The following is a 12,153-nucleotide window of genomic DNA, read 5'->3' on the forward strand; positions in this document are numbered from 1 at the left end:
ATGTCCACTCTGCAAGAAAGGAGTTTTTAAAAGCTGCTATTCATTTTGACATTTGCTGAAGTGTACATTGGAAATGATGTAAAATAGAGCACGAATGGACCCTCTAACAGAAGAAGTGAATGTCCTCATGACCTCCAGGAGTCCCAGGAAATGCCACTTTACGCAGGCTTTGTTAGCTGGACACTGAGTGAGGAGCTGTCTGTGGGTTGGGGGTTGGGATGCAGGGATGAGGCAGGGAGAATTGAGCCTTGTCCCAGGGGATTCTATTGTTAGAGGTAAAACTTACAATGGAAAAAAACTAGAGAACAGCAGGAACAGCTTTAGATGTAATTAGGTATGCACTGTCTGCTGGAAGAAGGGAAGAAGAAGCATTATTTATAGGATCCACAAAGTGTAAGCCATGGAGGAGGGGTGGAGAGATGGCTAGAAAAGCATTACTGAAGTATTATTACTAACCAGTCTGTATCTTACATTTGGTGTTTTTTTCCCCAATTCACCCTATTATTATTATTTGTTTATAATATATATTATTATATATATTTTTTGTTTATGTATATATAATTTATCTATAATGCACAATCAATGGCACTTGGTGCAATCATTGAGTTGCACACTTATCACTTCAATCAATATTAGAGCACTTTCATTACTCAAAAAAAGAAAGCCAAAAACAAACCACTATCACACCCATATGTTTGTGCTACTAATTACAAATTCTATGATGTGCTTTCACCATTTATATTCATTTCCAAACATTTACAAACAATTTTTTACCCATTCTGTATAGATTAAACTTTAGCTTTCCATTCTCTAACCACATTCTTTTCTCTAGAAGTATTAATTCCATGAGTTTGCTTATAATATTTAGTTCATAATAGCAAAATCATATGATATTTGTCCTTTTGTGCCTGGCTTGCTTACTTAACATAATGTCCTCTAGGTTCATCATTCATGCTGTCATATGCTTCATGACCTTTTTTTTTTTTCTTTTTTTTACAGCTGAATTATATACTATTATGTGTATATACCACAGTTTGTTTATCCATTCATCAGTTGATAGGCACCTGGGTTTTTTCCATCTTTTAGAAATTGTGAATAATGTTGCTATGAATATCAGTGTGCAGATGTCACTGCTCTCAGTTCTTCTGCGTATATACCTAGTAGTAGTATTGTCAGATCACATAATAGATCTATAGCTAACTTTCTTAAGAACAGCCAAACAGATGCCCACAGTGGCTGTTCCATTTTACTTTCCCATCAACAGTTAATAAGCATTCCTATCTCTCCCCATCCTCTCCAACACTTGTAGTTTTCTGTTGTATTTTTTAATAGTGGACATTCTAGTAGATGTGAAATGATATCTCATTGTAGCTTTGATTTGCACTTCCCTAATAGCCAGTGATGTTAAACATTTTTTCATGATTTTTTTGCCATTTGTATTTCTTCTTTAGAAAAATGTCTGTTCAAATCCTTTGCCCATTTTTAATGGAGTCATTTGTCTTTTTATTGTTGAGTTGTAGGATCTTTTTATATATCTTTTGATATTAGACCCTTGTCAGATGTGTGACTTCCAAATATTTTCTCCCATCGAATAGCCTACCTTTTTATCTTCTTCACAAAATCCTTTCAGGCACAGAAGTGTCAAATTTTGGGGATGCCCTATTTATCTATTTTTTTTTTCTTTCGTTGCTCATGCTTTGGGTGTAAGGTTTAAGAGACAAGGTCTTGAAGATGTTTCCCTATGTTATCTTCTAGGAGTTTTGTGGTCCTGGTTTTTGTGTTTAGGTCATTGATCCATTTTGAGTTGATTCTCATAAAGGGAGTGAAATAAGGGTCCTCTATCATTCTTTTAATTATGGATATCCACTTCTCCCAGCACCATTTGTTTGAGAGACTGTTCTGTCCCAGAAAAGGGGACTTGATAGGCTTATCAACAATCAGTTGACCATAGAGATGTCTGTTGCCAAACTTTCGATTTGAGTTCATTGATTAATGTGTCTATCTTTATGCCAACACCATGCTGTTTTGACCACTGTAACTTTATAATATACTCCAAGGTCAAGAATCATGAGTCCTCTGATTTTTATCTTCTTTTTTAGAATGCTTTTTTTTAGCTATTTGGGACCCCTTTCCCTTTCAAATAAATTTGGTAATTGACTTCTCTATTTCTGTTAAGTAGACTGTTTGACTTTTGATTGGTATTGCATTGAATTTAAAAATCATTTTGTGTAGAATTGACATCTTCATGATGTTTAGTCTTTTAACCCATGAATAAGGAATGTCCTTCCTATTTTTTAGGTCTTCTTTGATTTCTTTTAGTAATGTTTTGTAGTTTTCTGAATATAGATCCTTTACATTCCTGGTTAAATTAATCCCTAGATATCTGAGTTTTTTTGTTGCTATTGTAGATAGAATGTTTTTCTTGACTTTCTCCTCATCTTGCTCATTACTAGTTACAGAAATGCTAGTTATTTTTACGGGTTGATTCTGCCACTCTGCTGAACTCATTTATCAGCGCTAATAGATTTGTAGATATTTCGGGATTTTCTAAAAATAGTATCATATCATCTGTGAATAGTGAGAGTTTTACTTCCTCTCTTCCTATTTGAATCCCTTTTATTTCTTTTCCTGGCCTAATTGCTCTAACTAGATTTTCTAGCTCAATGTTGAAAAATAGTGGTGTCAATGTCCACAGAGAAAATGTGGAATGGGTGTGGGAACGGTAGCCATGGGGGCTGCTGGGTGTGGGGAATGGGAGGAAGAGATGAGATGTGGAGGCGTTTTTGGGACGTGGAGTTGTCCTGGATAGTGCTTCACGGACAATTACGGGACACTGTAGATCCCCCCAGGGCCCACTGGATGGAACGTGAGAGAGTCTGGGCTATGATGTGGACCATTGACTATGAGGTGCAGTGATGCTCAGAGATGAACTTACCAGGTGCAATGGATGTGTCATGATGATGGGAGAGAGTGTTGCTGTGGGGGGAGTGGGGGACGGGGGCGGTGGGGTTGAATGGGACCTCATATTTTTTTTTAATGTAATTTTTTAAAAAAATAAATAAATAATTAAAAAAAAAGAAAGAAAAATAGTGGTGTCAATGGGCTTCCTTTTCTTTTTCCTAATCTTAGAGGGGAAGCTCTCAACCTCTTCCCATTGAGTACAATATTGGCTGTGGGATTTTCATGTATGCCCATATTATGTTGAGGGACTATCCTTTTATTCCTATCTTTTGAAGCATTTTTTATCAAGAAACAATGCTAGATTTTATCAAATGTCTTTTCTGCATCTATTAAGATGATCATGTGCTTTTTCCCTTTGAGTTGTTAATGTGGTTAATTAATTATCTTTTGTTGAACCACCTTTGCCTACAGAAATAAAACTCACTTGAGCCATAATGTATAATTGTTTTCATATGCCATTGGATTTGATTTGCAAGTATTTGTTTGAGAATTTTTGCATCTATGTTCATTAGAGATTGGTCTGTAGTATTCTTGTCTTGTGATATCTTTATCTGGCCTTGGTATTAGGGTGATGCTGGCTTCATAAAATGTGTTGGGTAATTTTCCCTCCTTTTCAAGTTTTTGGAGGAGTTTAAACAGGATCAATATTAATTCATCTTGAAATTCACCTGTGAAGCCATTTGGTTCTGGACTTTTCTTTGTTGGAAGATTTTTTATTACCAATTCAAACTCTGTTTTTGATTGGTTTGCTGAGTTCCTGTATTTCATGTAGAGTCAGTGATTGTTGTTTGTGCATTTCTAGGAATTTGTCCATTTCATCTAGGTTGTCTAATTTGTTGGTATTCATTTTCTCATAATGCTCTATCCTTTTAATTTTTGTGGGGCCAGACATAATGTCCCTCATTTCATTCCTGGTTTATTTATTTGAATCTTCTCTCTTTTTTTCTTTATTAGTCTTGATAAGGAGTTTTTCAATTTTATTGATTTTCTCTGAGAACCAGCTTTTGGTTTTGTTGATTTTCTCTTTTTTTTTTTTTTTTTTTTTGTTCTCAATTTCATTTATTTCTGTTCTAATCTTTGCTATTTATTTCTTAATGCTTGCTTTGGGATTGGTTAACTGTTCTTTTTTTAGTTTCTCTAGTTGTTCAGTTAGATATTTGATTTTAGCCCTTTCTTACTTTTTAATATAGGCATTTAGGGTTATACATTTCCTTCTCAGAACTGCCTTTGCTGTATCCCATAAGTTTTGATAAGTTGTGTTCTTGTTTTCATTTGTCTTGAAATAGCTACTAATTTTCTTGCAATTTCGTCTTTGACCCACTTATTGTTTAGGAGTGTGTTGTTTAGCCTCCATATATTTGCACATTTCCCCCTTTCTCACCTATTATTGATTTCTAGCTTCACTCCATTATGATCAGAGAAGGTGTTTCTTTAAATATATATTTTTTTATTTTTTAAATATACTTTGATTACATAAAATGTTACATAAAAAAATATAAGGGATTCCCATATGTCCTTCTCCCCACACCACTTTTCCCCACATTAATAACTTCTTTCGTTAGTATGGTGCATTCATTGTAATTGATTAACACATTTTGAAGCATTGCCACACAGCATGGATTAGAGTTTACATTGTGGTTTACACTCTCTCCCACTCAATTCTGTAGGTTATGGCAGGATATATAATGGCCTGTATCTGTCATTGCAATGTCATTCAGGACAATTCCAAGTTCTGAAAATGCCCCCATATTACACCTCTTTTTCCCTTTCCTGGCCTTCACCACCTTCAATGGCTGCTGTCTCCACATCAATGATATAATTTCTTCCATTGCTAGAATCACAATAAGTCTACAGTGGAATACCAGTAAACCCATTCTAGTCCATATTTTATTCCCCAATCCTGAGAATTCTGGGATGGTTATGTCCACTCCATCTCTAATTAAGAGGGGGCTTTGATCCCATTTGGCTTATGGACGGGACTCTTTTGCTTGCTGTCATAGACTTTCTTGGTTCCTTCGTGTGGTGGTTGCCCATCCTCACCTCCTTGTTAGTTATTCTGGTTAAGCCCAATGAACTGGTGAATAGACGAGTGTCTGCTGAGGCTCAGGGCCCAGCTGTCACATGGACAGCCAAGTGATTCAAGTCTCTTGGACATATACCTACCAACACCAGTGCCAACTGTAGTTTCTAATAAAAGGGACAGAAGAGATATGTGTAAAGAAGTCACATCTGAGTCCAACTCTGTGACACTTGAAAGCACAAACACCAAAGTAGGACCCACTGGCAAGTCACCAAACTTTGGAACTATCTGGACCTGGGTGTCTGGGTGTCTTTGGAACTCTCAGGGATCCCACTATTTGGGGTAGTATCTACTTTGGCTGTCTATGAGATCTTGCTGAGACGTGCATGAGCATTACTTCTCTGATGACCTTGCAACTCACTTTGTGTTTTTTTTTACACTTTTTAAATTAAAGTTAATAAATCACAAAGAACATTACATTAAAGAACATAAAAAAAAATGAGGTTTCCATATACCCCACTCCCCACCCCCCACCCCATCATTTTTGTAAGTTGTATTTTTTAAAAATTATTTATTTATTATTATTATTTTTTAATTACATTAAAAAAAATGAGGTCCCATTCAACCCCACCGCCCCCACCCCCCACTCCCCCCACTCCCCCCACAGCAACACTCTCTCCCATCATCATGACACATCCATTGCACCTGGTAAGTTCATCTCTGAGCATCACTGCACCCCATAGTCAATGGTCCACATCATAGCCCAGACTCTCTCACGTTCCATCCAGTGGGCCCTGGGGGGATCTACAGTGTCCCGTAATTGTCCGTGAAGCACTATCCAGGACAACTCCATGTCCCGAAAACACCTCCACATCTCATCTCTTCCTCCCATTCCCCACACCCAGCAGCCCCCATGGCTACCGTTCCCACACCCATTCCACATTTTCTCTGTGGACATTGGATTGGTTGTGTCCATTGCACACCTATGTCAAGTGAGGGCTTAGATTCCACATGGGTACTGGATGCACTCCTCCCGCTTCTAGTTGTAGACACTCTAGGCTCCATGTTGTGGTGGTTGACCTTCTTCAACTCCATGTTAGCTGAGTGGAGTAAGTCCAATAAATCAAAGTGTAGGAGCTGAAGTCTGTTGAGGCTCTGGGCCTGGGTGTCATATTATCAGTCCAGAGATTCAAATCCCCTACATATATCTTAAACTCAGCACCAACTACAATTCCAATAAAGTAGCATGCAAGTCTTGTGAAAAGAGATCCCTTCTGAGTCCAATTCCATCACGCAGAAACACCAGCTCCAAAGAAGGGCCATCTGTCATGGCAGTGAACCCCTTCTGCCATGACCATAGAACCCATGGGTCTCTTTATCCCTCAAAAGAACCAATACCTGGGGTTGTATCTACCTTATCTGTCTCTTAGACTCTGTTCAGTTGTACATAGGGGTATTCCTTCTGACAACCTCCAGACTCTTTTTTAGAGACTCACAGCCTTATAATCTCATTTCTCCTTTCCATTTCCCCCTTACATTAGGTCAAACTGATTCCCGAAGTCATGTTATTATATGTAGACAGGTATATTCTGCTGTTCTGCATTGAATCTTTAATTCAAGGTCATTTTCTAGTTGCTTCTTCAGCTGGTATGTGGTAGTGATCCCTTGGTGCCAGGGAGGCTCATCCCCGGGTGTCGTGTCCCACGCTTGTATTTTTTTTTAAGATATATACATCACACAAAAAAAAGTTTCATTAAAAAATATGAGGTTCCTGTATACCCTCCATCCCCCACCCCACTCCTCCCACACCAACAACCTCCTTCATCGTTGTGGCACACTCACTGCACTCGGTGAACACATTTTGAGGCACTGCTGCACCACATGGAGAATAGTCTACCCTGTAGCTCGCATTCTCCCCCAGTACATTCAGTGGATTATGGCAGGAAATATAAAGTCCAGCACCTGACCCTGCAATATCATTTAGGACAACTCGAAGTCCCAAAAATGCACCCACATCACATTTCTTCTACCCTCTCCCTGCCCTCAGTAACTACTGCAGCCACTTTCTCCACCTCAATACTACAGTTTCTTCTATTACTAGTCACAATAGTTTTATAGTAGACTATCAGTAAGTCCACTCTAATCCATATTTTATTCTTCCATTCTGTGGACCCTGGGATGGTGATGCCCTCTCCACCTCTAGACAAGAGGGGGCTTAGATTCCACATAGAAGATGATGGATGCAATTTCTCTGCTTGTAGTTGTTGGTACTCTTGATTCCCTGATGTGGTGGTTGACCATCTTCACCTCCTTGTTAGCCAACCTGGGTAAGCCCAGTGAACCAGAGAGTAGGGGTTGCAACTCTGCTGAGGCTCAGGGCCAAGCTGGCACATGGGCAGTCCAAAGATTCAAGTCCCCTGAGTATGCACCATCCTTAGCACCAACCACAGGTTCAGTAAAAGTGACAGAAGAGGCATGTGTAGGAAGATCACATCTGAGTCCAGCTCCATCACACTCAGGAGCACAAATTCCAAAGTAGGGCCCTCTGACATGGCACAGAACTCCAAATCCACCTGCCATGGCCATATACCTTGTGGATCTCCGTAGCCTTCAGAAAACCAGTACCTAGGGTTGTATCTACTTTGCCTCTCTCTGGGGTCCTGCTGAGGTGTGTGTGAATGTGACCCCTCTGATGACCTCCTGACTCATTTTTGAAGACTCGGAGCCATATAAACTCACTTGTCTTTGCCATTTGCCCCTTTTATTCAAGGTCAAAAAGCTGTTTTTAACAGTTGATCCAACATGTAGGCAGAGATATTCTGTTGGTCTGAGTTGACCATTGCAGCTCACTTTGAAGTCTCTTAGCCATATAAACTCATTTGTCTTTACATTTACTCCCTTTTTTTCAAGGTCTTTTTCCAGTTGCAGAGAAAGTGTTTTGTATAATTTCAATCTTCTTAAATTTATTGAGAGCTGTGCTGTGGCCTAACGTGTGGTCTATCCTGGAGAATGATCCATGAGCAGTTGAGAAGAATATATAACCTGCTGATTTGGGGTGTAATGTTCTGTATATGTGTGTCAGTTCCAGTTTGTTTATCATACTGTTCAAGTTCTCCATTTCCTTGTTGATCTTCTGTGTAGTTGTTCTATTGATGTGAGTGGTGTGTTGCAGTCTCCAACTATTATGGTTGAGACGTCTATTTCTTCTTTCAGTTTTGCCAGAGTTTGCCTGATGTATTTTGGAGCTCTCTGGTTGGGTGCATAGATATTTATGACTGTTACTCCTTCCTGGTGGATTGTCCCTTTTATTAATATGCAATGTCCTTCTGCATCTCTTATCACTTTTTTGCATTTAAAGTCTGTTTTGCCTGACACAAGTATAGCTACCCCTGTTTTCTTTTAGTTTTTATTTGCATGAAATATCTTTTTTCCAGCTTTTCACTTTCAGTCTAGATGCATCCTTAGGTCTAAGGTAAGTCTTCTGCAGACAGCATATGGATGAGTCATGTTTTCTTATCCTTTCTGTCAGCCTATGTCTTTTGATTGGGGAGTTTAATCCATTAACATTCAATGTTATTACTGTAAAGGCATTGCTTACTTTAGTCATTTTATCCTTTGGCTTTTATGTGTCATATCTTATTTTTCTCCATCTTTTTACCTTTTTGATTATCCTTCAATTCTATACTCACCTCCAAACTTTTTATTTTATTTTATTTTATTTCTGCAGATCACCCTTTAGAGTTTCCTGCAGAGCTGGATTCTTGTTTATAAACTCTTAGTTTCTGTTTATTTTAAGCTAACTGTCATATTTGAAAAACAGTTTTGCTGATAAATTATTCTTGGCTGGTAGTTTTTCTCTTTGGTACCTTAATTATATCATACCACTGCCTTCTTGCCTCCATGGTTTCTTAAGGGAAATCTGCACTCTAATTGGATGTCCCCTCTATGTGATGTTTTGCTCTTTTCTTGCTGCTTTCAGAATTTTCTCTTTATCTTTGAGATTCGTCATTCTGCAAATTATGTGTCTACTTGGATTTATTCTCATTGAAGTATACTGTATTTCGTGAACATGTATATTCATGTCTTTCATGAGAGTTGGGAAATTTTAAGTCATTATTTCCTTAAACACTCTTTCTGCCTCTTTACCCTTTTCACCTCCTTCTGGAGCTCCCATAATGTGTGTTGCTGCACTTCATGTTATCATTCAATTCCTTGATTCCCTGCTCAATTTTTTCAAGATTTCAAATTTTTCTTTGTGCTCACTCAGTGTCTTTTTAATGCCTTTTATTTCTTTATCTATATTGTCCTTCAACTCCATGATTTGATTTAGGAGTCTTGTATGAACCTCACTGATTAGCTGCTTTAAGTCTTGTGTCTCATCTGGAGCTTTGATTTCTTCCTTTGCCTGAGCTATATCTTCCTTTTTCTTTGTATGACTTATAATTTTTTGCTGATTCTGATGCTGAGTTTATGCCAATGTTCAGTTTCTTTCTCTTACCTAGGATTTACTGTTAAGTAGCTGTGTGCTACCAATTTTTTTGACTCTTGGCTCAACTTGTTCCAGATATTTAGGATTTCCTTTGTTTAACTGCTCCAACCAGGGCTAAGGGCCCAGTAATAGGGCACAGGCAATTTTTCAATGTCTTGGAGAGAGTGGCAGTAAAGGCACCTGCTTGCCTCTTATTTATTAGTATTTTTCCTTTTTCATGCACTTTTCTGGTCTGGCTAATAGATAGTGTTCTTTGGCAGACCTCTCAAACCCTGGTTCTAGGGGGAAATGCACTCAGAGTAACTCCTCAGGATTGTGGGTGGTTCAGAAACAATGTCCTCAGGATTGACCAAGCCTCACAAACAAACTTTCTCAGAGGCTGTTCTCCACCCTTGGCCAGCCCCACCCTCCCTCCCTCTGCCTCTTCAACAACCAAGTAGGGGGAGTAGGAAGGGTGTTTGAAAAGGCAAATTATATTTAGCTACCTGCAGGCTTTCAGTGCAAACAATGTCCAGCCTCACCCAGCCTGGAAGTATGTGACCCCTCCAATGCAGAAGACTGAGTTCACTGGCCAAACTTTGAATTTTCTGTAGGTTGTGTCCCTCCCTCTCCCTTTTCCTTGGGGAAGAGGACCTCTGAAATCCCCTCAGTTCATAGCCACTGCAGTTCACAGCTGCTGCAATCCACAGACTGCTTTTACTCCATAGATGAGAGAATGGGCAACCACTGCTGCTTTTGCAGGCCTACTCATGGAACTTTTCAGCCAGTTGAGACTCCTTTCTTGTGCCCTTTTCTCTTCTGGGTGGTGTCTCACATTCTCCCAGTGTCCTGAGAATGAGAGTAGCCCTCAAGACAGTCTCTGTCTGTCCTCTAGCTATTTTTTTCTGGGAGAGAAGTTATCCTCCAGTCTCTCTAATCCCCCATCTTCCTTACTCCCCTAAGATAGAATTTTTAATTTGTTATAATTACCACAATACTCATGAAAAATGAAAGTTTCTATTTGTTATAGTATAGTTTTATTTTTTAATCTTATAACAGTGAAATGAAGGGTTCTTTGGGAATCAGTCTCGGAACTTCCACTAACCTGGAAAATCCACTAATCCATCACCATCCTAGGCTAGAACATGCCAGATTACAGGATCTTATGGTAAAGTCCTTTCTTGAAAATTCATTGGTGTGTAATACTTTGGCTTTGAGATGCCCCATACTCAGAAACTATTTAATTTAAAACCAAACTTATTTGATCACAGAAATCTTTGATCTCTTTAACAGTTAAGATGAAATTGAAAAATATCAATTAAATACTTTAGAGAGCACTTCCACCATTTTCCCTCAACAGATTGCTGCCCCAATACCTAAACAAATTCAGGATTCTGTAAAAAAAGAAAAGGAATAAAGATGAAATGGTTTTTGGGAGGCATCCTTCATCACCTGCCACAACCTGAGCTTGTCTCCAGGAATAAGGATGGAGGGTGCAATAGAAGTTAGGTAGCTCCAAATTTCCTCTCCATTAGTAAATGTTTTTTTTAAAGATTTATTTATGTATTTCTCTCCCCCTTCCCCTCCCCTTTGTCTGCTCTCTTTGTTCATTTGCTGTGTGTTCTTCTGTATTCTTGTATTCTCATCTGATGGCTCTGGGGATTTGTGTCTCTTTGTTGCATCATCTTGTTGAATCACCTCTGTGTGTGTGTGGCACCACTCCTGGGCAGGCTGTGGTTTTGCATGGGGTGGCTCTCCTTGTGCAAGGGTCACTCCTCATGCAGGGGGCACTCTTATGCAGGGGCATCCCTGTGTGGGTTGGCACTCCTTGCATGCAGCAGCACTGCATGTGAACCAGCTCACCACACAAGCCAGGAGGCCCTGGGTATTGAACCCTTGGACCTCCTATATGGTAGATGGATGCTCTATCTGTTAAGCCACATTTGCTTCCCATCCATTAATAAATCTTTAAGAACAGTTTTTTCCCCCTAACTTTAGTTTAATTATCCAGAGATTTGGCTATGAATACTAGGGACCATTTGTTGTTTTTATATTTTCTCCTGTATCATAGTATTTTTCATATGGAAATTCAGGAAAACAATGTCACCCCATTACTTACAGAGCCCTTGGAACCCAGGAAGGCCCTATTATTTTATAGCTCCTGTTTCAATCAGTGGAAGTGCCTGATCAGTACCTAGTATTGATGGCTCTGAGCATGAGTAAAGGAAATGGACAATTTCATCAGTTTTTCACATTGTGAAGCAGTAATACCTCTTGGCTGACCTGCTTCATCAAAATATCTTCCACTCAAAATTACCTGGAGAAGGTCCCCCAGTGTCTTCTTCATTGTTGATATAGAGATCCAGGCTGTTTGGCTTATCATAGTCATGATCATTTGTGAATGAATAATGGGGCAGGCATACTGGTTATGCCCTATAACTAACTGACCTGGCCCATGGAACAGATTAGCAGGAACATCTGTCTGTCTTGTTTCATCCTTGGGTTGCAGATACATTTTTCCAGGCCGCAAAGTCCTGATGGAAATTCCAGTCATGGTGTTTACACTTTTAAGGGGGTTGAGTCTAGTTCTGATGGGTTTCAGTAGTGGCAAGAGGGCAGGTCCTCATCTTTGTCATTGTCACACTGTTCTATTCTGAGCATATGTCTGGGTTTCCCCTTGAGACAGAGCTGAGATTAAGACTTG

Source organism: Dasypus novemcinctus, chromosome 18, assembly GCF_030445035.2.
Source record: "Dasypus novemcinctus isolate mDasNov1 chromosome 18, mDasNov1.1.hap2, whole genome shotgun sequence".
Classification (NCBI taxonomy): Eukaryota; Metazoa; Chordata; class Mammalia; order Cingulata; family Dasypodidae; genus Dasypus; species Dasypus novemcinctus.